At 49.3% G+C, this 26,859-nt stretch overlaps 1 long non-coding RNA gene across 1 annotated transcript; it reads right to left on the bottom strand.

The window, feature by feature from the left end:
- Positions 1-15,054: 15,054 nt before the first annotated feature.
- Positions 15,055-20,190, bottom strand: LOC110339283. Its single transcript, XR_002381402.2, has 3 exons — positions 20,083-20,190; positions 16,062-16,320; positions 15,055-15,230 (listed from the first exon to the last, which is right to left on the bottom strand). It is a non-coding gene; the product is annotated as an uncharacterized LOC110339283 (long non-coding RNA).
- Between the last annotated feature and the right edge of the window lie 6,669 nt (positions 20,191-26,859).

Here is a 26,859-nt window from a genome sequence, read left to right as displayed (position 1 = left end):
GCTTGTCTGTACCTCGTGGGAGAGACCCTCACCCTGTATACTTGGGCTTCCAAGGGGCCTTAGTGGGTTGTGAGGACAGCACAGGGGACCCTCAGACTAGGACCAGGATGAAGCAGAGATATGCAGCTTGGTCCCTGATGTCCCCAGCTGGGGCAGAGAACCCTGTGCTCCTGCATTTACCACTCTTCAGCTTCAGAGGCCTACCCTTAGATACTGGCTGCTGTACACTGAGGCTCAAATCCTAAAAGCACATTTTAGGAAGAGAAACAAAGAGTCAGGCTGTCTGAAGACCACCTTGGAGTGGGGGCCAGGAGGCAACCACCAACTCCTGCTCTCCCCTCCTCCCTGGAGCAGCAATAGGTACTGGTAGCTTCCTGTCCCTCCTCATGTCTTAGGAGTCCAACTAGACCATGCTGGCTTCTTCTTCTCTGTACAACAGCTAGTTACCTTGGCCAGGGGCCTATCTCTGTCTGGAAGCAGCCTTGGCTCTTGGCTTGTGAGTTCTGTGTGCTGCTGCAAGCCATGCTTTTCTGAGTGAATTGTTTTATAAGAATGGTTATTTCTTACAGCAAGATTTACTTACTTCGAAAAGGAAAACCCCTGGGTGAGTTAAATCTAGCAGCTAGAAGCACAAATAATGATTTAAAACTGGGTGGTCCCCACAGTGGTGGTGGGCCCTGAACTTGACTGGTGCATCCTGGGGTGATGGACTAAAAGCCCAGCTGCCTGTTTGTAAAAGCCTGTTCTCCAGTTAGGTTTCACTTGGGCTCTGAGTCAATGCAACCTGAAGACTTGAGTGTTGAGGACATCTTAGGGCCACATTCAGTTTGGTTCAGTCTCACAGCTAGGGAGCAGGTTCAGGGAGATGTCTGGTCCAGATGCTCTTCAGTGTGGACTGTGCAGTGTGGACTGTGCAGTGTGGACTGTGCAGTGTGGACTGTGCAGTGTGGACTGTGCAGTGTGGACTGCGCAGTGTGGAATGCGCAGTGTGGAATGCGCAGTGTGGAATGCGCAGTGTGGACTGCGCAGTGTGGAATGTACAGTGTGGAATGTACAGTGTGGACTGTGCAGTGGGGACTGTGCAGTGTGGACTGTGCAGTGTGGACTGCGCAGTGTGGACTGCGCAGTGTGGAATGCGCAGTGTGGACTGTGCAGTGTGGACTGTGCAGTGTGGACTGTGCAGTGTGGACTGCGCAGTGTGGACTGCGCAGTGTGGACTGCGCAGTGTGGAATGTACAGTGTGGAATGTACAGTGTGGACTGTGCAGTGGGGACTGTGCAGTGGGGACTGTGCAGTGTGGACTGTGCAGTGTGGACTGCGCAGTGTGGAATGTACAGTGTGGACTGTGCAGTGTGGAATGTACAGTGTGGACTGTGCAGTGGGGACTGTGCAGTGTGGACTGTGCAGTGTGGACTGCGCAGTGTGGACTGCGCAGTGTGGACTGCGCAGTGTGGACTGTGCAGTGTGGAATGTACAGTGTGGACTGTGCAGTGTGGACTGTGCAGTGGGGACTGTGCAGTGTGGACTGTGCAGTGTGGACTGCGCAGTGTGGACTGCGCAGTGTGGACTGTGCAGTGTGGAATGTACAGTGTGGACTGTGCAGTGGGGACTGTGCAGTGGGGACTGTGCAGTGGGGACTGTGCAGTGGGGACTGTGCAGTGGGGACTGTGCAGTGTGGACTTGCAGTGTGGACTTGCAGTGTGGACTGTGCAGTGTGGACTGTGCAGTGTGGACTGTGCAGTGTGGACTGTGCAGTGTGGACTGCGCAGTGTGGAATGCGCAGTGTGGAATGCGCAGTGTGGAATGCGCAGTGTGGACTGCGCAGTGTGGAATGTACAGTGTGGAATGTACAGTGTGGACTGTGCAGTGTGGACTGTGCAGTGGGGACTGCGCAGTGTGGACTGTGCAGTGTGGACTGTGCAGTGGGGACTGCGCAGTGTGGAATGCGCAGTGTGGAATGCGCAGTGTGGAATGTACAGTGTGGAATGTACAGTGTGGAATGCGCAGTGTGGACTGTGCAGTGGGGACTGTGCAGTGTGGACTGTGCAGTGTGGACTGCGCAGTGTGGACTGCGCAGTGTGGAATGCGCAGTGTGGACTGTGCAGTGTGGACTGTGCAGTGTGGAATGTACAGTGTGGAATGTACAGTGTGGACTGTGCAGTGGGGACTGTGCAGTGGGGACTGTGCAGTGGGGACTGTGCAGTGTGGACTGTGCAGTGTGGACTGCGCAGTGTGGACTGCGCAGTGTGGACTGTGCAGTGTGGAATGTACAGTGTGGACTGTGCAGTGGGGACTGTGCAGTGGGGACTGTGCAGTGTGGACTGTGCAGTGTGGACTGTGCAGTGTGGACTGTGCAGTGGGGACTGTGCAGTGTGGACTTGCAGTGTGGACTGTGCAGTGTGGACTGTGCAGTGGGGACTTGCAGTGAGGACTGTGCAGTGTGGACTTGCAGTGTGGACTGTGCAGTGTGGACTTGCAGTGAGGAATGTACAGTGAGGAATGTACAGTGGGGACTTGCAGTGTGGCTGTGCAGTGTGGACTGCAGTGTGGAATGTACAGTGGGGACTGTGCAGTGTGGACTGTGCAGTGTGGACAGTGCCTCCTACAAGGACCATGCTTCCTGGCTTTACTCCCTTGCCCACAGAATACACTCAAGAGGATCTTCCTCATAGAATTTGAGGCCATCTCAGGCAAGGTTACATTATGAAAGGCTTAGGGTTTATATAGCTGTGATAAAACACCATGACTAAATAGCAAGTTGGGGCTGGGCAGTGGTGGCGCATGCCTTTAATCCCAGCACTTGGGAGGCAGAGGCAGATGGATCTCTGCAAGTTCCAGGCCAGCCTGGTCTTCAAAGTGAGTTCCAGTACAGTTTCCAAAGCTACACAGAGAAACCCTGTCTCGAAAAACCAAACCAAACCAAACCAAACCAACAACAGCAGCAACAACAAAACAAAACCAAAAAGCAAGTTGGGGAGGAAAGGGTTTATTTGGCTGACACTTCCACATGGCTGTGCATGACTGAGGAAGTCAGGACAGGGGCTCAAACAGGGCAGGATCCTGGAGGCAGGGGCTGATGCAGAGGTTGGGGAAGGGTGCTACTTACTGGCTTGCTTCCCCTGGCTTGCTCAGCCTGCTTTCTTACAGAACCCAGGACCACCAACCAGGGGATGGAAATACCCACAATGGGCTGGGTCCTCCTCCATCAATCACTAACTAAGAAAATGCCTTATAGTGGGATTGCAGTGGAGACATTTTGTCAATTGAGGGTCCCCTCTTTCAGCTAACTCTGGTTTGTGTCAAGTGACATAGACTAGCCATCACAGGCCCCTAGCAATCAGGCACAATGAGAAGGAGGAGGACTGTACAGTGGAGAAGTTACAAATAGGACCCCTGGGTGCCCTCCATGGCTGTAGCTCCCAGATTCTTATGGGCGTTTCCATTCTACTTGGGAAAGCAAGGATAGTGCTTGGGCACCTGCAGTTTTCAGAACCTTTAAGTGCGTTGGTTGATCAGGGCCATGGGAAACTGCCAAGGACCTTCGGTCTAAAGTGGGACGCAGAACTGGCAGGAAAACCCTGATGCAAGAAGAGATAAGCAGGCTGATGTGATTGCTGCTTCCTGCTGCAGAGAATACATTTCCAGGAGCAACTCTCCAGCCAGAACAGAGAGTTGAAATCATTCCGGCCATCTGACAGTCCCCTGTGCCTTCCTGCCTGTCTGCTTTCCTTCCTTTTCTTTTTGTTTTCATTGAGGGGGGCAGGGTCTGTCTATATAGCCCTGACTTTCTTGGAGCCAGCCTCGAACTCATAGAGATCCACTTGCTTCTGCCTTCTGCAGGTGGAGATTAATTTAAAGGTGTGCACCACCGCACCCTGCTCACCCTTGCCTTTCAATTGCCCGGTGGTGTGGTGAGTTAGAGGGAGGCCAGTACCCCTAAGCAGCTTTGTGCCTCCTCTGGCTATGGTGCTGACTGTTGAGACCTTGGGGGTGCAAGCTGGTTGGAGTCATGTCCTGTCTACCCTTACCTTGAGGTCAAGAGTAGTTGTGAGGGGTCCTGGAAGTTGTGGGTGTATTTATTCACCCCAAGTAAAGAGCACATAGCTAAAGGAAATAGGGAGTAGAATTAGGGTCTCTGTTACCTCCTCTCACGCAGGTGCTGTGGGCAATCAGAAATCACAAAGCCAAGCAGGGATGGCCTGGCGCCTGTCCGAAACTCCACGAGAAATGCAGGTACCTTGCTTGGTTTCTCTGGCAGATGACAACAGGCTCCAAGCAAGGCTGCTAACATCAACCACAGCTAAGTTTACTTTGTGATCGTTCCTGGAAAGATGAAGAAACGTCCATTCACCTCAATTGGGGCACTGATGACAGACCCCAGACACCCTTCCACTCAAGTCTAGCTTAGTGAGCCGGTGAGGTTATTGGGGTTACTTACAGGAGCATGAGTGACTCAATGACAACTGTGTCACCCTGGTACCCACTCAGGTATGGGTGACCTCTCATGAAAGCCGTATCTCTTGAGCTTCCAGCCTGCCGGGCAGCCAGCTCAGCTGGTCAGAGACTCTCCTCTCCTCAGCAACCGTTTCTGTTTTAGAAACTTGGGGAGGGGTCTCATGACTTCCTCCCTGAGACTGATAAGTTTTGTTTATTTCCTTCATCCTTCCTGCCAAGTCCATGAACTGATCCACGGGAGGGGAGGTGTCTGGGCTCTGTTCCTAACTGCTGGCCTTGGTCAGGTGTTCCTTACCAGCTGAATGTTTTGGGGCTCTCAGCTGCTTGTGGCCACTGTCAATTTTAAGTTCCCATTGATGGAGCAGTGAGTGTCCCACCAGCTGCTGGACTGTCCTTTTGAACACTGAACCTCTGCGGAGAGACTCCCGCAACCGAGTCCTCCCTATTCCTGAGTGTGCTAATGTAAAATTACACCTTGTGAATCTTTCCTGCATAACTTCACTTCCAGCTTGAATATGCCACAATCGAGCTGGGGTCCAGAGTTAGTTGGAGGCATCTCGTGGTAGGGAAAGTTAGGGGTACTCCTGGCCATTGCTGTCTTGGAGGAGAATCTTCTGGGGAGAATTCTGAGCAGGGAGGAAGACGGAGTGCTCAGGAAACTGCCCTGCCACCTGCTGGCCTGCGGGGACCTGGCCGGTTTGCCAGCACTTCTGAGGGTGGGACCTAACCCCCGCAGGTGGACCCAGCTAGGACCGTGCTGGGCCAAGCCAACGACCACCAGACAGACAAGGTCACTAGTTAGCAAGGCAAGTTAAAGGTGAACAGGGGTCTGTCTTCACAATGTGGCTACTCCCCTGAGTGTCATCTACTTGCTGGACCAGGAGAACAGGCATGGAGCACATGGGCTTTCTGTCATCAGACACTCATCCAGTCTTAAGAGAAACGACCTCAGCCTCTGTCCAGTGTCTGCCATAGACCCCTCTGTGAGTTTCCTCCTCTCTCAGCCCCTCTGCAGCTTCGCTTGCTTTCCAGAGGGCTGCCAGGGCTGGACGGATGACTCAGAGGTTAAGAACACTGTTCCAGAGGTCCTGAGTTCAATTTCCCAGCAACCGTCTATAATGGTGCCTTCTGTCATTAAGGCATACCTGCAGATTAAGTACTCAAATACATAAATAAATACATAAAAAAGTGCTGACAGGTGTCAGCTGTGTGATTGGCTGGGAAATTAGAGAAAGAGCAATGTCACCCAAAGCAGGAAAAAAGACGGAGACAAAGACAGCTGCATAACTTAACAAGGAGGAGGCAGCTGTGTGGGGGAGAGAGGCCTAGGAGCTCAGGGTTTGGGAGAGAGTTTGGCCACGTTGATCAGATGGGCATCAGGGACCTGGCATCTTCCGGTTTCTCTGCTCCACATCTGGTCATGTTGTCTCCATCTGGAATCAAGCTTTTGTGGGCTGCCTCTAAGCTGTCAAAGGTGCATATGCTTCTTTTCATGTGTTTGTGGGGAGGGGCACATACTTTCCAAAGATTCCAGAAGGTCCCACATGAGGGCTCCTCACTTTTCAGTGGGTCAGGAGAATCGGAACTGAGGCCAGAGAAGTGCCCTTGATGGCTCTAGTCAGAGCCTTCCCTCTGCTAGCCTGGGCACCACGTGTAAGGGGCCCCAGGAGGACACAAGTTTGCTGTTCACTAGACATGGCTGTTGCTCAATAATTAAGCCTACATTGGAGTCAGCTCCTTTCGTGCTGGGTGGCAAACTTAACCTCAGGCAATTCCCAGGGTTCTTGTCCATCTCTCAGATGGACAAAAGGCACCAGAAGACTCTTCAGGGTCTGAGGAGGCACTGACACATCAGCCCAAGTCCCAGGGAGGTTAAGCAACTCTGCCTAGGGATCATGTCTCCCGTGATCACAGCCACCAGACCTCCTGCCTCTAGAAAGGCTGCAGTTGGCCTGGGCGCTCTTCCCCAAGGTCGGGAGTGTGGAGCTGGTATAGTTGCCTGGGTAGAGAAGGGACCTGCAGTGGCTGGGGGAGTGGAGAGTTAGCGCTTCCCGTCACATGCCACTCCCCATTAAAGCTCCAGGGCACCCGCATCTCCCACTTTCATGGAGCTTAGGGATAGGAGCTCCGCCCTGAGTCTTAGTCTTGGGGTGCACTTTCTCAGGCTGTGCGGGAGAACCCAGGCAGCGTCTTCCTCCCCAGGTGCAGGGTGAGGGGCTTGCTCTGGCTGGGACATGGCTGTTCTTTTGTAGACACACAGAGGTAAGGTGGGCACAGCCCAGCCTGGGGCTGGGAGCAGAAGGGCAGTCTCCTTCAGTGCGTCTATCTGGTCCCATTTCTGGGGGAGGTCCCTAAGGCCTGAAGGTGGCCCAAGCTCTGTTCTCTGGGTCCAGACCCTCCAGGGACAGCCCACACATGCTATTAAGAAATGCTTATGCTTGGGTTCTGCCTGGGTGTCGGCTCGGTGGGAACACTTCCTGCTCCCCAGGGAGTCCTTGGTGCCCTCCTCTACCACCCAGCTTGCGCCAAGCCCCAGCAAAAGGAGACACAGAATCTCAGTTTGTGTAGCCAGTGAGGGATAGGCTGCCGCCAGCCCCTGGTGTTGCTACATAAAAGCTACTGAGGAAACACTGGACCCTTGAATACCTGGAGGGTTTTCCTGGAGCACCCCTGTCTGACCACCCTCCCCTCCCCATCCTGATGCTCAGGATGGCGCCCGGCTGGTGGAACTAGGTCATTTCTCCAGGACACTGAGTGTGGAGGTCAGACTGAGCCTTGCCCTGAGCTAGTCCATATTGTATAAACAGTGGTTTTTATCAGGCTGTGCCTTCCCTTGGAAGATCAACTCTGACCTGAAGGCTTGACTTCAGGGCCTCCAACATGGTTTGTTATCTAATTCATACAGTTTCCCTTGCATCTGGTCTCTCCCTGCTTTTTGCTCACCTCTGCTAGCCTTCTGTCAGGCCTCTTTAGAACCCACTGAACTCGGTACAGCCCCATTGATCCTTCCTGATCATTTTGTAACTGGCATTCATGCATATATGGAGGTGTATTTACTGTGTGACATGTAACATGTGGTCTGAAAGTTATTAAGTTATTATTAGTAATTAAAACTGGAACAAATGAACCTGTGTTAGTCTCAGCCAGCTATTGAGAGAAATCAAGGCTACTCGGTAAACTGAAGCCAACAGAACACGACTCAGCAGAAGACCTGGGTTTGCTTCCAAGCACCCACATAGGGCAGCTCACAATTGCTTATAACTTCAGTTCCAGGGGATCTGATGTCCCCTGGCTTATGAGGGTTCCCGTACCCACACAGTGCACAGAATTCATGCAGATTCATGCATGGAATGTGCACCTACAAGCACACATACACAATCACACAAAATAAATAAATAGATGTTGAAAAGCTGGCAGAGGTTGTGAATTTGTTTTTAGTCGTGTATTCTGACATGAACATCATCAGATAAAGTTCATGGACAGGAAGTGAAGATGGAGTCACACTTCAGAGGAATTCGATAGGGAACACCGCCAGGTGAAGGAGGAGAATGAGCCCACAGGTACAAGGCAGGCCTCCCCCTGGAAGATGACAGCAGTCCTGAGGGGAAAGAGCCTTGGCTCCCTTCAGTTCCCAGCATAGGGAGAGCCAGTGTCAAACACTAGGTGGCATGACAGGCCCTGAAGGGAGAGAGAAACCCTCCAGTTCCCTCAGCTCCCTTCAGATCCAGGAAACAGAAAGGGGTTTCTTCCTTTGATAGCTTTCCAGGGGAATGGGGCACTCCACCCCACGTGACATAGTCTGTGTGCTGGAAGCCAGGTGGGCAGTGATAAAAGTCTAGCTATAACTCACAGTTGTCTCAGGTCTGAGGGGAGAGAGAGAGAGAGAGAGGGAGAGAGAGAGAGAGAGAGAGAGAGAGAGAGAGAGAGAGAGAGAGAGAGAGAGAGAGAGAGGGAGAGGGAGAGGGAGAGGGAGAGGGAGAGGGAGAGGGAGAGGGAGAGAGAGAGTTGTGGTGCTAGGTCAATCACACAGCACCATACTTGCTTGTCAACTCTACAGAGAGAGAAGCTGCAGGGGGGGGGGCAGTGAGTGTCTGTGAGCTAACATGCCTGTTTCTAATAGTGCATTCCCGGCACTGAGGCCCCAGCTCTTTCTAAACATTACCAAGCACTCAGATGTGTGGAACCAGTTGGAGAGGCTGAAGGGGCCCAAGCATGTAAGTACAAAACCCCCAGGATGAGGCAGGAGAAACAGGATGGAGATCCAGGCAACCTGGAAAGTAAACTGTAGGTTCAGCCCTAGGCCAAGGCCACCCAGGCTTCCTAGGAGCTAGGGAGGAATGGGTAGGAGAAGGCACAGGAGCCTGTGAGTCCCAGGGAGGCCTCTAGCAGCTAGCCAGCCAGTCTTGCACACAGCAAAGGAGCCTCTGGCTGGGAGGGCTCTGTGTCAGCAGGAGCACTAAGAAGCCACCAAGGGACAGCACCTCCCACCCCATAGCAGAACACCCCACCTTGCAGAAAAAGGGGCCCTTTGCCCTAGGATGTGGGAGGACAAACAAGGGAGCTATTAATAATAGGGGGCGGCAACAGGGAAGAAAGAAGGGACAGCGAAAGTCCAAATGATGAGTGTGTAACTTACATGCTAACGCTGATTTCCTGGAACACTAAGGACCTCCTGGATATCTAGGAGGAGAAGATTAAAAAAAAAAAACAACACCAAACAAACAGAAATCCTGAGCAGACAGTTTCCAGAAAGTACCGTGTTTGTGTCTCCCGAGTCCACGAATGGGAGGAAGCTCAGAAAACACACTTCCCCAAGACTGGCAGCTCTGGGTGGACAGCCTGCAGGGACACAGGGACTTGCAGATGGACGCCTTTCTGCCCACTCCAGGAACCCATTCTAAAGGTTGCCCATGCACACGCAGTGGCACACACCAAATTCTCACTGCAGTGATATTTGTGCCAGCTAAGGTAGGGAACCTCCCAAGGGCCACTGTTACAGGGCTGTCTGGGTGCCCTGGTGCATGACCCCTCCCCAGCATCACATGTGCGTGAAGAGAGCACACAGGTCCTGCTTCAGGCTGCGTGACACATGAGAATGCCAGTGTGCTGCTGGTGGTCATGCTCGGTCTAAGGAGGGGAATGCCCACACAAGCAGCTGCTTCTCCTGTTGGCAAAAAAGAAGTAAGACACACATCCCAGGGAAAGGGGAGACCTCAGACGAGGAGACAAGGATGGAGTAATCGTGGCGGAGCCACAGGAATGGTGCATTTGCCAGTGTACCTTGCTCTGGAGTTTTGGCTTTGCAATAATATGAACATTTTTATACACATAGTAAAAATGGTAGATTAAAAAAAGAATCCCTTGAGCTGGGCAGAGTGGTTCACGTCTGTAAAGCCAGCTCTCAGGAGGTGATGGCAGGGAATCAGTTTTGTGGTGATATTTTGTTTGTGATCTAACAAAACCTGCCTGGAGATTAGAGTGCAAAGCTAGTCACAGACATAGAGGTCAGGCAGAGGGTGCACACACCTTTAATCCCAGCACTCGGGAGACAGGCAGACAGATCTCTGTGAGTTCAAGTCCACACTGAACTACATGAAATGGATCTGGTCCAAAAGAGCTCACACAAAAGTGATCTCGGCACTTGGGATCCCACGCCTTTAATCCCAGCACTAGAGGGGGATAGGAGGCAGGAAGAGACAGGTACAGTCTGCATTCTGAGGTTTGGTGGAGAGCGGTGCAGTCTGAGGACAGGATGGCCCCTCTGTCTGAGCATTGGCAGAGGTGACGCTCTCGAGTGGCTGCTGCTCTGCTTCTCTGATCTTCAGCTTCAACCTCAGTATCTGTCTCTGGGTTTTTATTACTCATGCTACAGAGGATTCCTGTGACTGTCCATGGACCAGGTGACACACACACACACACAAACCTCAAAACAGCAGCAGTAACAAAACCCGTAGAAATGGGAAACAAACAATATAAAAATGCCCAGCTGTGTGTCAAGTTGGCAGGAATTTCACAGAAGGAATAAACGGAAAAAGGTGGCAGCCTCCGAATGTTGTTCTCTGAGGGCCCAGCTGGTGTGGCAGCATGAGGACAAGATGACCCGCAGAGACACCCGAGTTAAGTTGCAGCCTTCGTGCTGACAATACCAGCGGTGTAATCTGGAAGCTTCGCAAAGCAAGTGGACACGTGAATGCTAAGGATGATGTCTTCCTGCCCCAGCATTTTAAGGGAAGAGACACAGGTTAAGAAGATGATGAATAAAAACGTTGAGACCTTGAATTTGAAGTGATGAGCACGTGAATGTTTTGGGAACAGTTTGTTCGTGCTTTCTGATCGTCCCTCCTTTAGGAGATGGTGCCTGTTTCCTGGTGTTCCTTGTGCTATAGCTCTGGTGTGGTTTGTCCTCCCAAGGTTCATATGCTCAAAGCTTTACCCAAATCCAGTGCTTTGAGGGTGGGAGCTTTACGAGGTGGGCCTCACAAAAGCTCTTGGGGCTCACTCTCCAGGGCAGTGGACTAATGCTGTCTGGGGACTGGGTGGATTCTCATGGGATAGGATTAGTTCACAAGGAGGATGTCTGAAAGAAAATTCAGCTTTCTTGGCTGACTGTCTTGCTTCCGATCTTACCATGCAACCTCCACAGGGCGCGCGCGCGTGTGTGTGTGTGTGTGTGTGTGTGTGTGTGTGTGTGTGTGTGTATGTGTGTGTGTTTATGTGTGTGTGTGTGTGTAGGGATCAGGTGTCTGTGGAGGCCAAGAGTCTGTCCCTGCGGTCCACCTTGTTTGAAATGGGGTCTCTTGTTCACCACCTCACACCCCAGGATGAGGGTGTGACACTGAGCACCCCAGGGTCAGGGTGTGACACTGAGCCCCCCAGGGTGAGGGTGTGACACTGAGCACCCCAGGGTCAGGGTGTGACACTGAGCCCCCCAGGGTGAGGGTGTGACACTGAGCACCCCAGGGTGAGGGTGTGACACTGAGCTCCCTAGGGTCAGAGTGTGACACTGAGCACCCCCAGGGTGGTCTTCAGATGCTCTTATAAGAGGTAAGAAGTGCAGGAAAGCACAGGACACCAGGGCAGGAAGCTGGGGGACTCTGGGGGAGTTCCCAGAGCTGAGCACCATCACAGAAAGTGCCAGCCAGTGTCCTGTGCAACACTATAACCCATGGGGTTAGAGTATAGAACACACACACACACACACACACACACACACACACACACACACACACTCACACACAAGCCCAGCAATTGCTTAGAATGTCACCTGACCTTCAGATCTGACAATCCACAGCCAGCTATTGACTGGAGAGCCTGGGAAGTTCATGTTCACACCAAGGCCTGGGGAGTAAGGACCACAACCGGTGTCCGACACCTAACAGATAAGTCTACTCATGAATACCCACCTGGACAAGTGTTGCTCAGACAGAAGAAAGGATGATTGCTAGTCTGGAGTGACACATGACAAGAAATGACACAAAAGACCTTGTCATGTGCTGGCTAGGTTTTTTTTCACTTTCCTATCCTTTTCTTTTTTTGGTAACTAAACAAACACAAGGTAGGACCATCTGGGAAGAAGGAGTTTCAACTGAGAGAATGCCTCCATCAAATTGGCCTGCAGACATGTGTGTGGGGACATTTTCTGATCAATGATTGGTGTGGGAGGGTCCAGTCCGCTGGGGATGGTGCCATCCATGAGGCGGATTGTCCTGGTGTATGTGAGAAAGCTGTGATGGGAACAAGACAATAGGCATTGCCCTCCACGGCCACCGATGATGGGAACAAGACAATAGGCATTGCCCTCCACGGCCACCGATGATGGGAACAAGACAATAGGCATTGCCCTCCACGGCCACCGATGATGGGAACAAGACAATAGGCATTGCCCTCCACGGCCACCGATGATGGGAACAAGACAATAGGCATTGCCCTCCACGGCCACCGATGATGGGAACAAGACAATAGGCATTGCCCTCCACGGCCACCGATGATGGGAACAAGACAATAGGCATTGCCCTCCACGGCCTCGGCTTCGGGCCCTGCCTCTGGGCTCCCGGCTTTGCCCCATGCTGGACTGCAACCTAGGAGTTGAAATCCGAGACAAACCCTTTCCTCCCCAAATTACTTTTGGTCTGTTTAACCACAGCAAAAGAAAGTGAACCAAGACAACATGGATTTCCCCTCTGGCCGGGGCCAGAGCAGACAGTGCTTGCTTATGTTTTTGGTTGTGAGCCTAGCCTTTAACAGCTGAGCCCAGAAGCAGCCTTTTCAAATTTCCTAATTGTTGCTTTGGGAAAGGAGGAAAACTGTGAGTGGGCAGGAGGGAATTTGGGATTCGTGTGTGATGGCAATTGCAGAGGGCTTTGGGTGTTATGTAGTTGATAGAACTTTCAGTGGAATGACTCATCCATTTTACTAAGCAAGAATTTTACCCCTGATGTCACAGAGCACTTTTGAATAGCTACTGGCACACATTCTGAGGTCTCAGGGGGATTATGCAGATGTCTACAGTTTCTTTTGAAGCCTTTCAAGAAGACAAGATGGGAGGGAGGGTTGGAAGGACAGGGAGACACCTGGCAGGCTAACGGAGCGTGTGGCGCTGGGCATGCAGGTGCTGGTTGTTCAAGCATAAAGTTTTCCATAATAAAACACTTCTGTTGGTGGATGGAACGTTCAGCTGTAAGAGGCTCCCCTGGTCATGGGTACACTTAGAATCCCAGCCAGGGGAGGTGGAGACAGGGGGATCCTAAAGTCCACTGGCTACCAGGCCAGCCCATTTGGGGGGCTGAAGAGGCAGCATGGCAGTTTGTGTAACCCCAGTGAGAAAACACTACATGTTAGGTGCTTAATCTAGGAGAGGTTTATTCTCATTCTCTCATCCAGTTTGAAGCTAGAGGGTTAGGTTTTGTTGTCCTGGATCGAAGTCAGGGACTTGTTTTTGTTTTTTAATTTAAATTAGAAACAAGCTTGTTTCACATCTCAATCCCAGTTCCCTCTCCCTCCCCTCCTCCCCCACCCCCCACTCCTCCATCCCATCCTCCCTCCCCTCTCCAGGAAGGGTGAGGCCCTCCATGGGGGATCTCCAAAGTCTGTCATATCATCCCTGGGGCAGGGGCAGGGGCAGGGGCAGGGGCAGGGGCAGGGGCAGGGGCAGGGGCAGGGGCAGGGGCAGGGGCTGGGCCCTCCCCATGTGTCAGGCTGAGAGAGCATCCCTCCATGTGGAATGGGCTCCCCAAGTCCATGCGTACGCAAGGGATAAATACTGATCATAGATTGCCGAGGCCTCATCACTGACACCCATGTTCCGGGGGTCTGGATCAGTTCCATGCTGGCCTCTCAGCCATCAGTCTAGGGTCCATGAGCTCCCCCTGTTCAGCTCAGCTGCTCTGTGGGTTTCACTAGCCCGGCCTTGAACCCTTTGCTCATCACTCCTCCCTCTCTGCAACTGGGTCCCAGGAGTTCAGTTCAGTATTTAGTTGTAGATGTCTGCCTCTGCTTCCATCAGCCACTGGATGAAGGCTCTAGGATGGCATATAAGATAGTCATCAATCTCATTATCAGGGAAGGGCATTTAAGGTAGCCTCCCCACTACTGCTCAGATTGCCAGTTGGTGTCATCCTTGTAGATCTCTGGAAATCTTTCTAGTGCCAGATCTCTCCTCAAACCTATAATGGCTCCCTCTACTATGATATCTCTTCCCCCCGACTCAACCTTCCTGCTCCCCCATGTCCTCCCCACCCCTCTCTTTCTCCCAGCTCCCTCTCCCCTTCCCCCATGCTCCCAATAATCTGCTCAGGAGACCCTGTCCCACTCCCCTTCTCTGGATTACCGTGCATATCTCTCTTAGGGTCCTCCCTGTTTCCCAGACTCTCTGAAGCCAGGGTCTTGTAAATAACAAGCAAGAGTGATAAACTGAACCTCGATGAGGCTAGAAGTTTCTAGGTTTGTTTGTTTTTTGAGTTAAGCTCTAATTCTGCAACCCAGGCTGGCCTGGAACTCATGATGTAGCCCAGGCTGGTCTTAGCCTTATGGCAATCCTCCTGCCTTAGCCTTCCAAGTACTGGAATTACAGGTGTGTGATACCACACTCCGCCAAGGCTAGAAGTTTTAACTCAAGGTGTCAGCAGGGCCACACACCCTCGGAGGGTCTAGAGAGAGTCTTCCCCACCCTTCTGAGCCTAGCTGCAGGCTTGACTCATGGTCACATGACATCCTCACTGTGAATCTCTTCCTCTGCTTCCTATTGGGGGCGTGTCACCAGGAAGTTTTGGGAAACACGATTTCTTCATGCCATGGGTGTGAACCACTGTGGTACGGCCATCTTCTGTGACTCCTCCAAGCCCAGTCTCTAACTGGTCTGAGGGACCCTGGCAGCACTGACCAAAGCAGCAAGATCTGCAGCATACCTCAGCTTTCCCTCACTCCTCATCCCTGCCGTCTGCTCTATTCTGTCCCCTCTGGGACTCCTGGGCCCTGGGCAGCTAATGGCACACAGACTGGGACTCTGGCACTGTCCCTGGTTCTGACTGAGTGTTGGGTGGCAACTCCAATTTACCTGTCCTTTGCATAAAAAAGAGGTATGAGGACCTGGTTCAACAGTTGAGAGCACTTGCTGATTTTGTAGGGAACCAGGGTTGGATTTCCATCACCCACATGGTGGCTTCACAACCATCTGTAACTCCAGTCACAGGGAATCCGATGTCCTCTTCTAACTGCTGTGGGCACACTTGTAATCCCAGAACAGGGGAAGTGGAGACAGGCTCTCTGAGGTCCACTGGCTACTTGGGGGGAACTCCAGAGAGTGAGAGACCTTGCCTCAAAAATCAGTGTACTTCTCTCCCTCCCCCTTTCCTTGGCTGGCTTGGAACTCTGTGCAGACCCAGCTGGCCTGAAGCTCACAAAGATTCACCCACCTCTGCTTCCCGAGTGCTAGGATTAAAGGTGTGTCCCACCATGCCCAGTTCAAGATGGATAGTTTCTGATGAACCACACCCAGGTTGATCACTGACCTCCACAAACATCACACACACGCCCTATGAACATACATACACAACTGCAGACACACACCAAAAATACATAGGTAAACAAACACTAGAGCATGAATACACGATTCTTTGTATGGTATTTAGCAGAGTGTTGCAGGCAGGGTCAAGACCTACTGTCCTTGTGAACCCATGACCCTAGGAACAGCAGTATGGGCCAGGTTAGGTTGGAAGAGGGTAGTCAAAGCCTACTCCCTAAGGGGGGCTGTCCAGGCTACAGCGGCCAGGTCACACCTTGGCAATTCATTCTACTTCTGCTGCTGCTTTTTTTTTTAAATAAAAGTCCTTTCTTCTGCTAATCATGGCTACCATTGTTCTTGCCTGCAAAAATCCTGATAGGGAAAACCACCAGACTGAAAGCATCAGGAGGAAGTCAGAGTAGCCTGGAAACCAGGTTGGGAATCTCGTCTCCCTGGCAACCAAGTCCAGCCTGGGGAGAGCAGGTCTCAGGCTCTCCATTTTCCGTGCTCCCGAGGGGCCAGCCCTCCCCTCCTCACTCATTATTCTTTCTCCATTCTAGCTTCCTCCCGTCCCCCCCATCTCATGCATAAGCTAAACCTTACCCACCTGTGTTTTCTAGTGTGGGAGGCAGATTGCCTTCAAATGTAGGGGCTTAAAACAGCAAATTCATTCTCTCCTGGTGCCTCTGGCAGGAATCCAGGTGCTTTGCTGGAGGCTCTAGACTGTGATCTCACATCAGGCTGGGGCTTCTGGCCCATCTGAAAGCTTGCCTGGGTGGGGTCCGCTCCCAAACTCACTCATGGGGGGCATTGGCAGTGTCAACCCTTGTCACACAGGATGTAGCAGGATTGGGGCCATGGACGTGCTGAGGAGAACAACACAGAAGCCACAGTCTTTGTGATTCACTCTTGAAGGTGCTGTCTTTGTGAAAAAGCAAGTTCATTTAGCCCGGGCTGAGGGAGGGGGTGAGTGACATGGAAGGCTGAGGATGCCAAATGAGGGTGGGGGGGGCTGCCCTGCCTGCCCATTTCACCACCTCTCCTTGATACTGAGATCTGGGGCCACAGGAACCTCATACATTTCTGAACAGAAGATTGTCAGAATCCTCATCTTGAGAATGGGCTGGCTGTGCTCGGGAAAGTCCCCCATGCCATCATGGACCCCTCATCGCCATACCATGTCTGTATGGAACCCCAGAGTCATCTGAAAAAGGGGGCAGAAGCCAGCCTTATGCTAGGACATCCAGACATACGTCCTTTTCCCCTGCCTCACAAGGGGCAGCATGGAATAAGAAATAGATGATCTGGATGCTGCCCCGCCCCAACCCATCCTCTGGCCCCTTCGGCTTTCTGCAGCGGTCAGCCTGAGGCACCCTCTGCTTCCCCATCTCTGTTTCCCCTCAGGGAAGTCTCGTCCACTTTCTTATCTGCTTCCTAGGGTCTCCTCTACCGTGCACACCACAGCCCAGGGCCCCCTTCCTGTGACCCGGCTGCCCCAATCTGCCGTCTTCCCTAGCACAGGAACCCCACAGACGGGACACCAGTCTTCTGTTGCTGCCACAGGGAAGCTGGCACAGAGGTTCTGAGTGAGGACCAGATGATGGTGGTGAGGGCAAGGCTATACTTGCTGGGTGTTCCTGTACCGTAAAACATTCCTTAGCAATCCTATCCCTGCCAGGTGCTTTTTTTGTGATCAGGGAAGACCAGAAAGGACTACAGGGAGCTCTGATCACCATCCCTCCCTACTGTCCCACCCTACTCAGGATTCCCCAGGGACCAAATGGATGTGTAAATATGCAGAGTTATTTTAAAGGGGGAGGGCTCACATGATTGTGGGGACTGACAGTTCTAACCCCTGCAGGTGGGCCGACAGGCAAGAGCACACAGGCAACCATGCCCAAAGCTAGAACTGGCAGGATTCCCTCCTGCTCAGGCACCCTCGAGCTTCCCTGCTATTCAGACCTTCAGCTGATTAGATGTGACCCACCCACACTATGGAGTCCGGTTTACTTAATCAAGACTTACCTATTTAAATGTTAACCTGTGCTCTAATGAGACAGGCCAGTGAGTAAAAGGTTCTTGCTGCTAAGCCTTGAACTCAGTCTCTAGGAAGGACACTCATGATGGAAGGGGACGACTCCTTTATGCTATCTTTTGCCCTCTGGTCTCAGCTCTGCTGTATAGAAATTTTTTTCCTAGATAAATCTCCATCACGGAGGAAAGCTGGTTATGACACAGGACTCAGGGTATTGTAAAGGGAGGAGAAACTGTCTACCCTGTAGGGAAGTTCTTTACATTCAAGAAATAAACAACACGAAGGCTTCAGGAAGTCCCTGAAACCAACTAGACTCACTAGGACCCTTACCTAGCAAACCTTACCTCAGCAGTGAGGACTACTAAGACCCACTCTCAGACCACACCAGCCAACTGAAAGAGACAGAGAGCAGCTGAGAAAGAGGCACCCCCCCAACCTGTGAATCTGCCTGCAGGCTATGCTCCCAGTTCTCAGCTTTCCCAAGCTTATCATCTGTGCTAGCATGGGTGTTTGGCCATCCAGCTGTCTTTGAGTCTCTTCTGTCCGGTAAGGGATGCCCATATTTCTCTAAGGAACCCTGAAATGAGTAAAACCTGTTTGTTCAGCAAGTTGGACATTGGTGGTGTCTTTGCTTTGCTCTGTTGCTCCTCTCTGTCTGGGGTGAGCAGCTGTTTGTTCGTCTCCCCTGTAATAAAGGCACACAGCACACCCACAGTCATAGCACACCCCAAACAAACAAATAGATAAGTGATGTAGTAAATGTTACTCTGGCTGCATCAGGTGGCACTTGTCTGGACTACCTAGTGACTTGAGACCACCATGGGCTACATAGTGAGACCCTAGGAACAAGAGAAAGAAGAGAAAAGAAAAATGTTGGCTAAATGTTAATCTCATCCAAAAACATCCTTACAGACACCCCGGGATAATGTTTGACGTACTGAGTACCATGGGCCAGACACATGCCACATGACATTAGTTACCCACTCTCTAAACAGGCATTTCCCCACTTACAGATCAAGGTAACACACTACAGTTCTCAGGTTCTGGTGTGTGGTCTCCCACCTCATCTCCCTGTAGATTCCCGGGCTCTCTGTCCACCCCTCCCCACCTCATGCTGCCTTCCTTCCAGCCCTGAATCCTTGGTGTCTCTCCACTTCCAGCCTTTGCACGTGTTGCCTGCCCCACGTGTGGTCCCTTCGTTGAGAGCTGCCTGTGGTTGCCCTGGAAACCTTCCTCTGCATCTTGAGCATCCAAAGGAGTCTAATGTTCATTGCTCACTTAGCTGCTTCTTAACAATGCAGGGTCTTCGATCCCCCACCCCAGAGCACCCTCCTGTCTGGCACGTGCTGCTGCCCAGGGCTCCAGCTGTCTAGAAGGCACATGGCAGATGTCTTTTGTAAGCCAGTCCTCTGAGCACGCTTGTGTCTGGACCTCCACCATCATGCTCCTTCTTGAAGTGTCTTCTTTACGTGTTTGTTTAGTGAAGGGTGGCTAGTGGTAAAACTCTCCCAATTTAATCTGGAAGGTATATTTATTTAAACTATAAAATAGCATTCCAGTGTGGTGGGGCATGCTTATAATCCCAGTCCTTGGAAAAGACAAGAGGTAGAGGGATCTGGAGTTCAAGGCCAGTCTGGCCTATATAGCAAATTCAAAGCCAGACTGAATTACATGAGAGCCTATCTTTAAAAACAACACCCCAAAATCCATCAAAACGAACAAACACAGAATAATCAACCAAAAACTTCAAGTCAATGTGCCAGCTTTCTTGTTGTTCTGACAGAAATATCTACACAAGCAACTTGAAGGAGGGAAGATACACTGTGGCGACCTATCTCAGAGGCGTCTGTCTATGTTGTGTGATACCAGCTTTGGGCAGGACATCATGGCAGGAACATTTGGTAGAGAATGTTCTTGGCAGATAGGAAACAAAGAGACAGGAGGTGCCAGAGGCAACACCACAGGACCTGCTACCAGTCCCCATCCCTCCATTCCTCCCTAAAGTTTCCAGAAAAGCCTCCACATAGTGCCAGCTGGAGATTGACACTTGGGGGGCAACCTTTATAGCCAAATGTAACAGTGTAGTGGTACCTACCTGGGACTTCAGAACTCCAGAGGTTGAGGCAGGAGGATAGTGGGTTAGAGTTCAGCTTGGACTACCCAGTCTGACCCTGCCACAAGAAAGCAAAACCATTTGATTAATAGTACCTGTGTGTATTTAGGGTACCGGGAACATTCCGATACACAATACATTGTAGAGTAATCAAACAGACCAATCAACCTTTCTTCCTCTCAAGTTTTCAGTGAAGACATTTAAAACACATTATCTTACTCATTTAAAAGAATACATTGTATTGACTGGAGAGATGACTCAGAGGCTAAGAGCACTGGCTGCTCTTTCAGAGGCCCTGAGTTCAATTCCTAGCACCCACGTGGTGGCTCAAAACCATCTGCAATGAGATCCGGTGCCCTCTTCTTGCCTGCAGGCAGAGCACTGTATACATAAATCTTAAAAACAAACAAACAAACAAACAAAAACTAACCATTGTATTAACTGTAGCCCTGGGCTGTGTAACAGATCTTAATGACTTACCCTCCTGTCTAAGGGAAACTGTGTTTCTTAGTGCTCAGCTCCTGGTCTTCACCACTCTGTCTCTGCTCATCAAATGAGATTGTGCACACATTCCCTTCCTTGATATCCTGACCAGCACTTGTGGTACTTCGTCTTTCTTGTAATCATCATCCTAATTAATGTCAGGTTACATTTCATTATGGCCTGAATTAGCTTTCCCCTGGTAGCCAGTGACACTCAGTATTTTTCTACAAACTTGGGAACTCCCTGTATGCCTTCTTTTGAGAAGTGCCTAGTTAGAGTCTTTGTTGATTTTTAAGTCAGATGATTTGTTTGTTTTTTTGCTACCAAATTGTTTTCTAAATTTATGGTTATCTGAAAAATTTGTTTTGCATTTAATTTAGGAAAATGGTGCATACAAATCTGAGTTAGGAGATTTTTTTTCTGAGCATTATAAAAATACTATTTCACTCTCTTAGTTTTGATTGTTTTTTTTTGTTTGTTTTGTTTTTTTCGAGACGGGGTTTCTCTGTGGCTTTGGAGGCTGTCCTGGAACTTGCTCTTGTAGACCAGGCTGGCCTCGAACTCACAGAGATCCGCTTGCCTCTGCCTCCCGAGTGCTGGGATTAAAGGCATGCGCCACCAACGCCCGGCTAGTTTTGATTGTTTTGCCACCAACCAGATTCATTAGACTTATCTCCTTCATTTTTTTTTTTTTAGATTTTCCTGTCTTTGGTGGTCTGCAATTTCGCTATGCTGTGCTTAGGTAAACTATCATTTGTCATTATACTTATTATACATTAGAACCCTTACCAACACTTACCTTTCACCAGTTCTGACTTATTAAGTAAACACCAACTTTGAGGCTTTACTTGGACTTTCCGTGGCTCTTTGCACACAACCTTTTGAAGCACTTTATGCTTCTTGACTTCTTAACTCTTGTGTTGCCACGCCCGATGCACAGCCTGTATCCGAGAATGTGGCGAGGGTATCAGGATTGATGACACAGAGACCAGAAGGCTCCTCAAGAAGGCTCTCTTTTATTCCTATTCTGGCTAGTTATTATATACCCTAACACCAAAGGTGGAGGTGGGTGGGTCTGAAGAGAGGGTTAGTCTTTGGAAAAGGTCAAGGACAGGGCGGTTCCCGTGAGCAAGCCCTATTCAGGAACTTATTGTCCCAAGCATTGTATTGTTTTTAGTAAACATGTTTTTAGTAAACATTGTCTTACAGCTGCCTACTCCCAGGCTGATGGGGAAGTGGGTCTCTGCTCAAGGTCTGGTGTCCCCACAATTCACACCTTTTTATTTTCTAATAAGGCATTCCTGGCTTAGGTCAAGTAGGGCCACCCTCCCTTGCCTGTCTTTGGGGGACCTTGAACCCCTGTCTTAGGTGGGAGGTGTCTTCCCCACAGGTTGCTCATCAACGGAAGAACCTCATCCTTAAATCATCTGTAACCAAACTTCATGGCTATCAGGATTGCCATGGGCTAAGCTAAGTAATACTTGGTTACAGATCTCTTGCCTCTGGAACAAGGCATGTTTGAGCTTGGCATAAAGCCAGAATGCCTACTGCCACTGACACCATTTCCAGGACCCCCATTGATATAGCGCCTCTCCATCACTGTACCCATCACCAGATCTGGGCCATAACATTCTACTAGCCTTCGTCTGTTACAAGGGTAACCCGCATGTGATTTACATTCTGTTACAAGGGTAACCCGCATGTGATTTACATTCTGTTACAAGGGTAACCCGCATGTGATTTACATTCTGTTACAAGGGTAACCCGCATGTGATTTACATTTACAATTTGATGGTCAAAACAGTGATAAAGTTTACAATTGTTCTAAGATCTGCTCAGGAAAGCATTTAGAAAGTGCACTTGCACAGATACATTGAGCACAATCATTGATGTTACACATGTAGCATTATAAAAAAATATGAACAATAGGCTTGTTGCACAATCCACAGAGCACCAATTTGTTCCTGTGGTGATGCAGTTTGTTGATTTAATGTCAGTAGCCTCAGCTGAATATGCGATTTGAGTCAAAGTCTCCTTTTTGTCGCATTAGGACAAGTTGCATTTCTCCAGAAAATACACTGGCATAGGCACGATTCCAGAAACAGGAACCACCAAGTCTGATATTTCAAGTGACCATGTCCTGTTCAAATACTGAAAAGAGACATTTGCCACTCATCACAGTCCATACCAATGTCCAAATATTTTAAATTGGTCCTTTTTCCCCCAAAGGGAAAAACTGGCAAAATGAATTCTGTTTTTTCAAGGTGTGTCAAGGGCAGACAGTTAGTCTTTCCAGTTCTCTGTTGGCTTCAGGATGAAAACTCACGGGTCTGGAAGGTTGATGCAGTAGGCCTGTTGAGAAACTGGAAATCTTGAACCGACTGTTTTCTTTCTTTCTCAGGCTGTAGATTCGATGACATCAAGGGTCAGGAACACTGATTTAGGAGATCTCACTCAAACTGGCTTAGGTAGGCTCCCATGGTCTCAGGCGCAGTTTTTCTTTGTTCCATGCATCTCACCAAATGTTCTGACAGCTGCCAAAGCTTTATTCTTTTCCTGCAAGAAAACACAAACATGCCCTCCACTCCAAATTAGGGTCTTCTCCACTGTCTAGTGCATGGATGTCTCCATTTGACCTGAGCAATAGTTGCTCAAGTTCCATCATGCCAGAATCTGTCTGAAGCAGATTGCTCACTGTCATTCACATTTTAAATTTTTTTTTTTTTGGTTCTTACGAGACAGGGTTTCTCTGCATAAGTTTCGGAAGCTATCGGTCCAGCCCGGCCTCGAACTCACAGAGATCCGCCTGCCTCTGCCTCCCGAGTGCTGGGATTAAAGGCGTGCACCACCACTGCCCAGCTTCACATTTTAAAAATTTTAAATGAGGAGTGTATTATTTGATGAGTCATGTGGCGGCTGGGAACATTACTCCCCCTTTTTTTATTTTCTAATTTTTTTTTGAACTGTTGAAGCTAGACCATAACAGTAGAAGGATTTGTCTACCCTCCTTGGTTAACTATCTAGGTGAATTGGGATCACTACCTAGATTATTTATAGATGCCCTTTAAAAAGGACATATCCATTAAGTATTTGCCAAAAACTTCTGAAAATCACTCAAAGATTGTAAACTATATTGTGTCCCAAATAACTTTTGAAGTCTGTGAGCAATCTTTTCCAATTTAACCTGTAGAGCTCTCACTAGCTGACAAGGCCTCATTTGCATCTTAACTTTTCTGTTAAGATATTAACAGACTGGCTGGATGTTCCTTTTGGCTATATCTAAAGCAATTTAGGTAGCTTTTTAAATATTTTTGAAGGGATTTAAGTATCCTTTTAATCATATAAGCAGTTCACACACATTCACAATCACATTTCATATATACCGGTGTGGCCACACCATACATTCAGAACATACATGCATCTTTTGGTCATCCTTTTTCCCTAGGTCATGATTAGTCTGTAAAAATGAAGCTTCCTTAATTGAAATCTCTGTAACAGAACAACTCCAGCTAATCATTGAACTAAAAAGGTTAAAAAGTCCTGTATACCCTTCATCATTCCTCCATTTGAGCTACAGTCATGGGGTACAGCCGTATCTACTCCATGTAACTTTGTAAATGCAAGGTGGAGAGGCCAGGCTTTTGGCCAAAAGTTTTTAGAGATGACTCACAAAATAGAACTTAAATGCAAACAGAATTTTCCATTTTATATACCTTTGTCTTTTTCTTTTTCTTTACTTAATACCAGTACCTCTTTACTGTTGCCAATTTTTTTTTTTGATTCACCCATTTTTTTTTCCAAGACAGGGTTTCTCTGGATTATTTGGAGGCTGTCCTGGAACTCGCTCTGTAGACCAGGCTGGCCTTGAACTCAAGAGATCTGCCTGCCTGTGTCTCCCGAGTACTGGGATTAAAGGCGTGTGCCGCCGACGCCCGGCTATTCACTCATTTTCAATCCATCCTTCAACCCAGGACGTTTCCTCAGGCAAAAAGCCTTAAGATTTACACAATCCACCCTCCAACTGAGGGCACTCTCTTGGGTTCCCTTCTTTCCCGACCTTGGTGTCAGGCTGAGGCCTAGAGATTTAATGTAATCCACCCTCCAACTGAGGGCAACCTCTCAATTTTTCTTTCTTACTGGAGATTTAATCCAATCCACCCTCCAACTGAGGGCAATCTCTCAGGGTCCCCTTACTTTCTTGACCTTTGTCAGGCGAAGGCCTGGAGATTTAATCCAGTACCCCTAGCTTGGTACCCCTTTTTAACACATCTGCATAGCCTTACTGGCCAGCCTTTTAGATCTCTCCATTCCCCTTTACTTTCCTGACCTCAGTGGATCAGGCGAAAGACTGGAGATTTTTTACTTTATTTCTTATTTTACATTTTTTTTGAGAATGGGTTTCTCTCTATCCTTTTGGAGGCTGTCCTGGAACTGGCTCTATAGACCAGGATGGCCTCATTCCTTCCTACCTCTGCCTCCCGAGTGTTGGGATTAAAGGCGTGTGCCACCAACACCCGGCTCTCTGAAAATCATGGCCAACATCCTCCCAATCTGGGACATTTAAGCCTCCCCCAGTAATGAACCATGGACTTGCTCGTTCAATCCATTTTAGAAAACCTTCCATGGTTGTAGTCCCCTGTTCTTCAAGTAACTTTTTTACGTGATAGTGTAATTTAAAGTTCCAGGGACTATTTCCCATCATTTCTTTTCCTATTTTCCCCCATCCATCCCTGGCTGGCAAAAGGGACGACCCTGTCCACTCACCTTGCTTTCACATCTCGGTGGGACCTCCAATTGCCGCACCTGCTGCGCAGCCTGTGTCTGAGAATGTGCTGAGGGTGTTGGGGATTGATGACACAGACCCAAAGGCTCCTCAAGAAGGCTCTCTTTTATTCCTATTCTGGCTCGTTATTATATACCCTGACACCAGAGGTGGGGGTGGGTGGTCTGAAGAGGCGGATAGTCTTTGGGAAGGTCGAGGTTAGGGCAGTTTCTGTGGGCCAGCCCTTTTCAGGAACTTATTGCCCCGGGCATTGTATTGTTTTTAGTAAACATGTTTTTAATAAACATTGTCTTACAGCTGCCTACTCCCAGGCTGATGGGGAAGTGGGTCTCTAAACAAGGTCTGGTATCCCCATGTTGTGTTACATTCCTGATTACTTCAGGGCAGGAGCTCTGCCTCTGAGCTATAGCCTCAGCCTCAGCCTTTCGTGATGATTTCTTCTGATTTGTCTTCTAGTTCATAAATTCCCTCTTCATCTGTGCTAATTTGCTGGCCAATTCTGAGTTTTTTCCTTTTCTTAGCAACAACTTTATTGAGATATAACACATTACATAACATAAAATTCACTCTTTATTGGATACATGTCAGAGACTTGTAGTGTATTAAGGAAGTTGTGCATCTGTCACCATGATCTAATTGTAGGGCATTTCATTACTACAAAATGAAATTTAATCATTTCACTTATTGATAGTGTCCTGAACTTGTCATTCTCTCTCCTTCCCTTCCCCATTCTTGGCTAATCTTTCTGCCTTTGTTGGATTTTAAAATTTTGGGTATTTCATGTAAATAAAATGGTTTTCTGTTTTTGCTTTTGGTTTTTTGTTGTTTTTGTAGTTTGGGGTTTTTGTTTTGCTTTGCTTTGCTTGGGTTTTTGTTGTTTTTATTGTTATTCCTTCTTTCTTGGTGACTGGTTTCTTTTACTAAGAATTCTTCCAAGGTTTCTGTTGACCTTTTATTATTTAAGTGAAGTTATGAGTTTTTCTTTCTTTCAGATAAACTTGCTGCTCAGCTTGTACGTACATGTTCTTCCCTTTAGCATGTCTTAATAAGTACATTGTCTTTGTATCCTAGGGTTTAAGTTGGTTGTTGATGCTTATCTCTGTGTGGCTCTCTGGTTTGCTAGCATTGGAGTAAATCTAGGCATGCCATCTGCTTTTTCAGGTGGCAGTCATGATGAAAAGGGGCATGGACCATTCACTAGCCTGCTGGCAGCCTGCTCCCTGCATTTCCACAGAAAACACTTACCTAGAAACCTCACCAGGCCTCTACTCTGCAATGATCCACATTCTCCCAGCCCGTGTGGAGGCTCAGGCTCTGCCCACACCTGTCTCTGTGCAGCATGCTGGCTCTGAGCTCCACTGTGGTACTGTCTCATGTTTTGAAGAGAATTGTGTATGAACTAATTCTTACCCTCTGCACTCCCTTCATCTATATCCTTTCTTCAAAGTGTCTCTAGTCCCTCTCTTCCTCAGCACTCTGCGAACTGCTCAAGTCCTCAGCAGTTTGATCCCTAGTGACTGGTGTGGCACCGGGCAGGAGGCTCTGTCACTGTGTGTTCCCCTTACCTGTAACTCAACCCGCAGACAGCAAGGCATGTGCACCTACTCTGAAGTCATGTATGTGCTGTTAGAAAGGAGATCAGACACTATGAGCTCAAATTGACACCCCAGGTAGTCACATCTAGTAAGGGTCTGATATTAGTGACAGTCATTTATCTGGTGTGAGGTTCGTGGGCAGAGGGGGCAGAAACCAAGGTCTGCCTAGGGCTTTGAACTCCAAACGCCTTTCCTGCTGGATGAAAGGAGCTATGGTGGAGCCCAGGTAGAGCGCGAGGTGTGGATCTGGCCAATGCTCCCTATAGCAGGATCAGGATTGTCACCTTCTGGGTGTGGGTGTGGTTGGTGACAAAAGTCCCTGGGGCTGGGTTGCCCGTGGGCATCATGATGCTCTTAAGAGTACAACTGCCTGGAACAATTGGAAGCAAGGTGGAG

Source organism: Mesocricetus auratus, unplaced genomic scaffold, assembly GCF_017639785.1.
Source record: "Mesocricetus auratus isolate SY011 unplaced genomic scaffold, BCM_Maur_2.0 Super-Scaffold_100055, whole genome shotgun sequence".
Classification (NCBI taxonomy): domain Eukaryota; kingdom Metazoa; phylum Chordata; class Mammalia; order Rodentia; family Cricetidae; genus Mesocricetus; species Mesocricetus auratus.
Note: the sequence above shows the minus strand (reverse complement) of the source record. Positions and strands in the feature narration are given on the sequence as shown.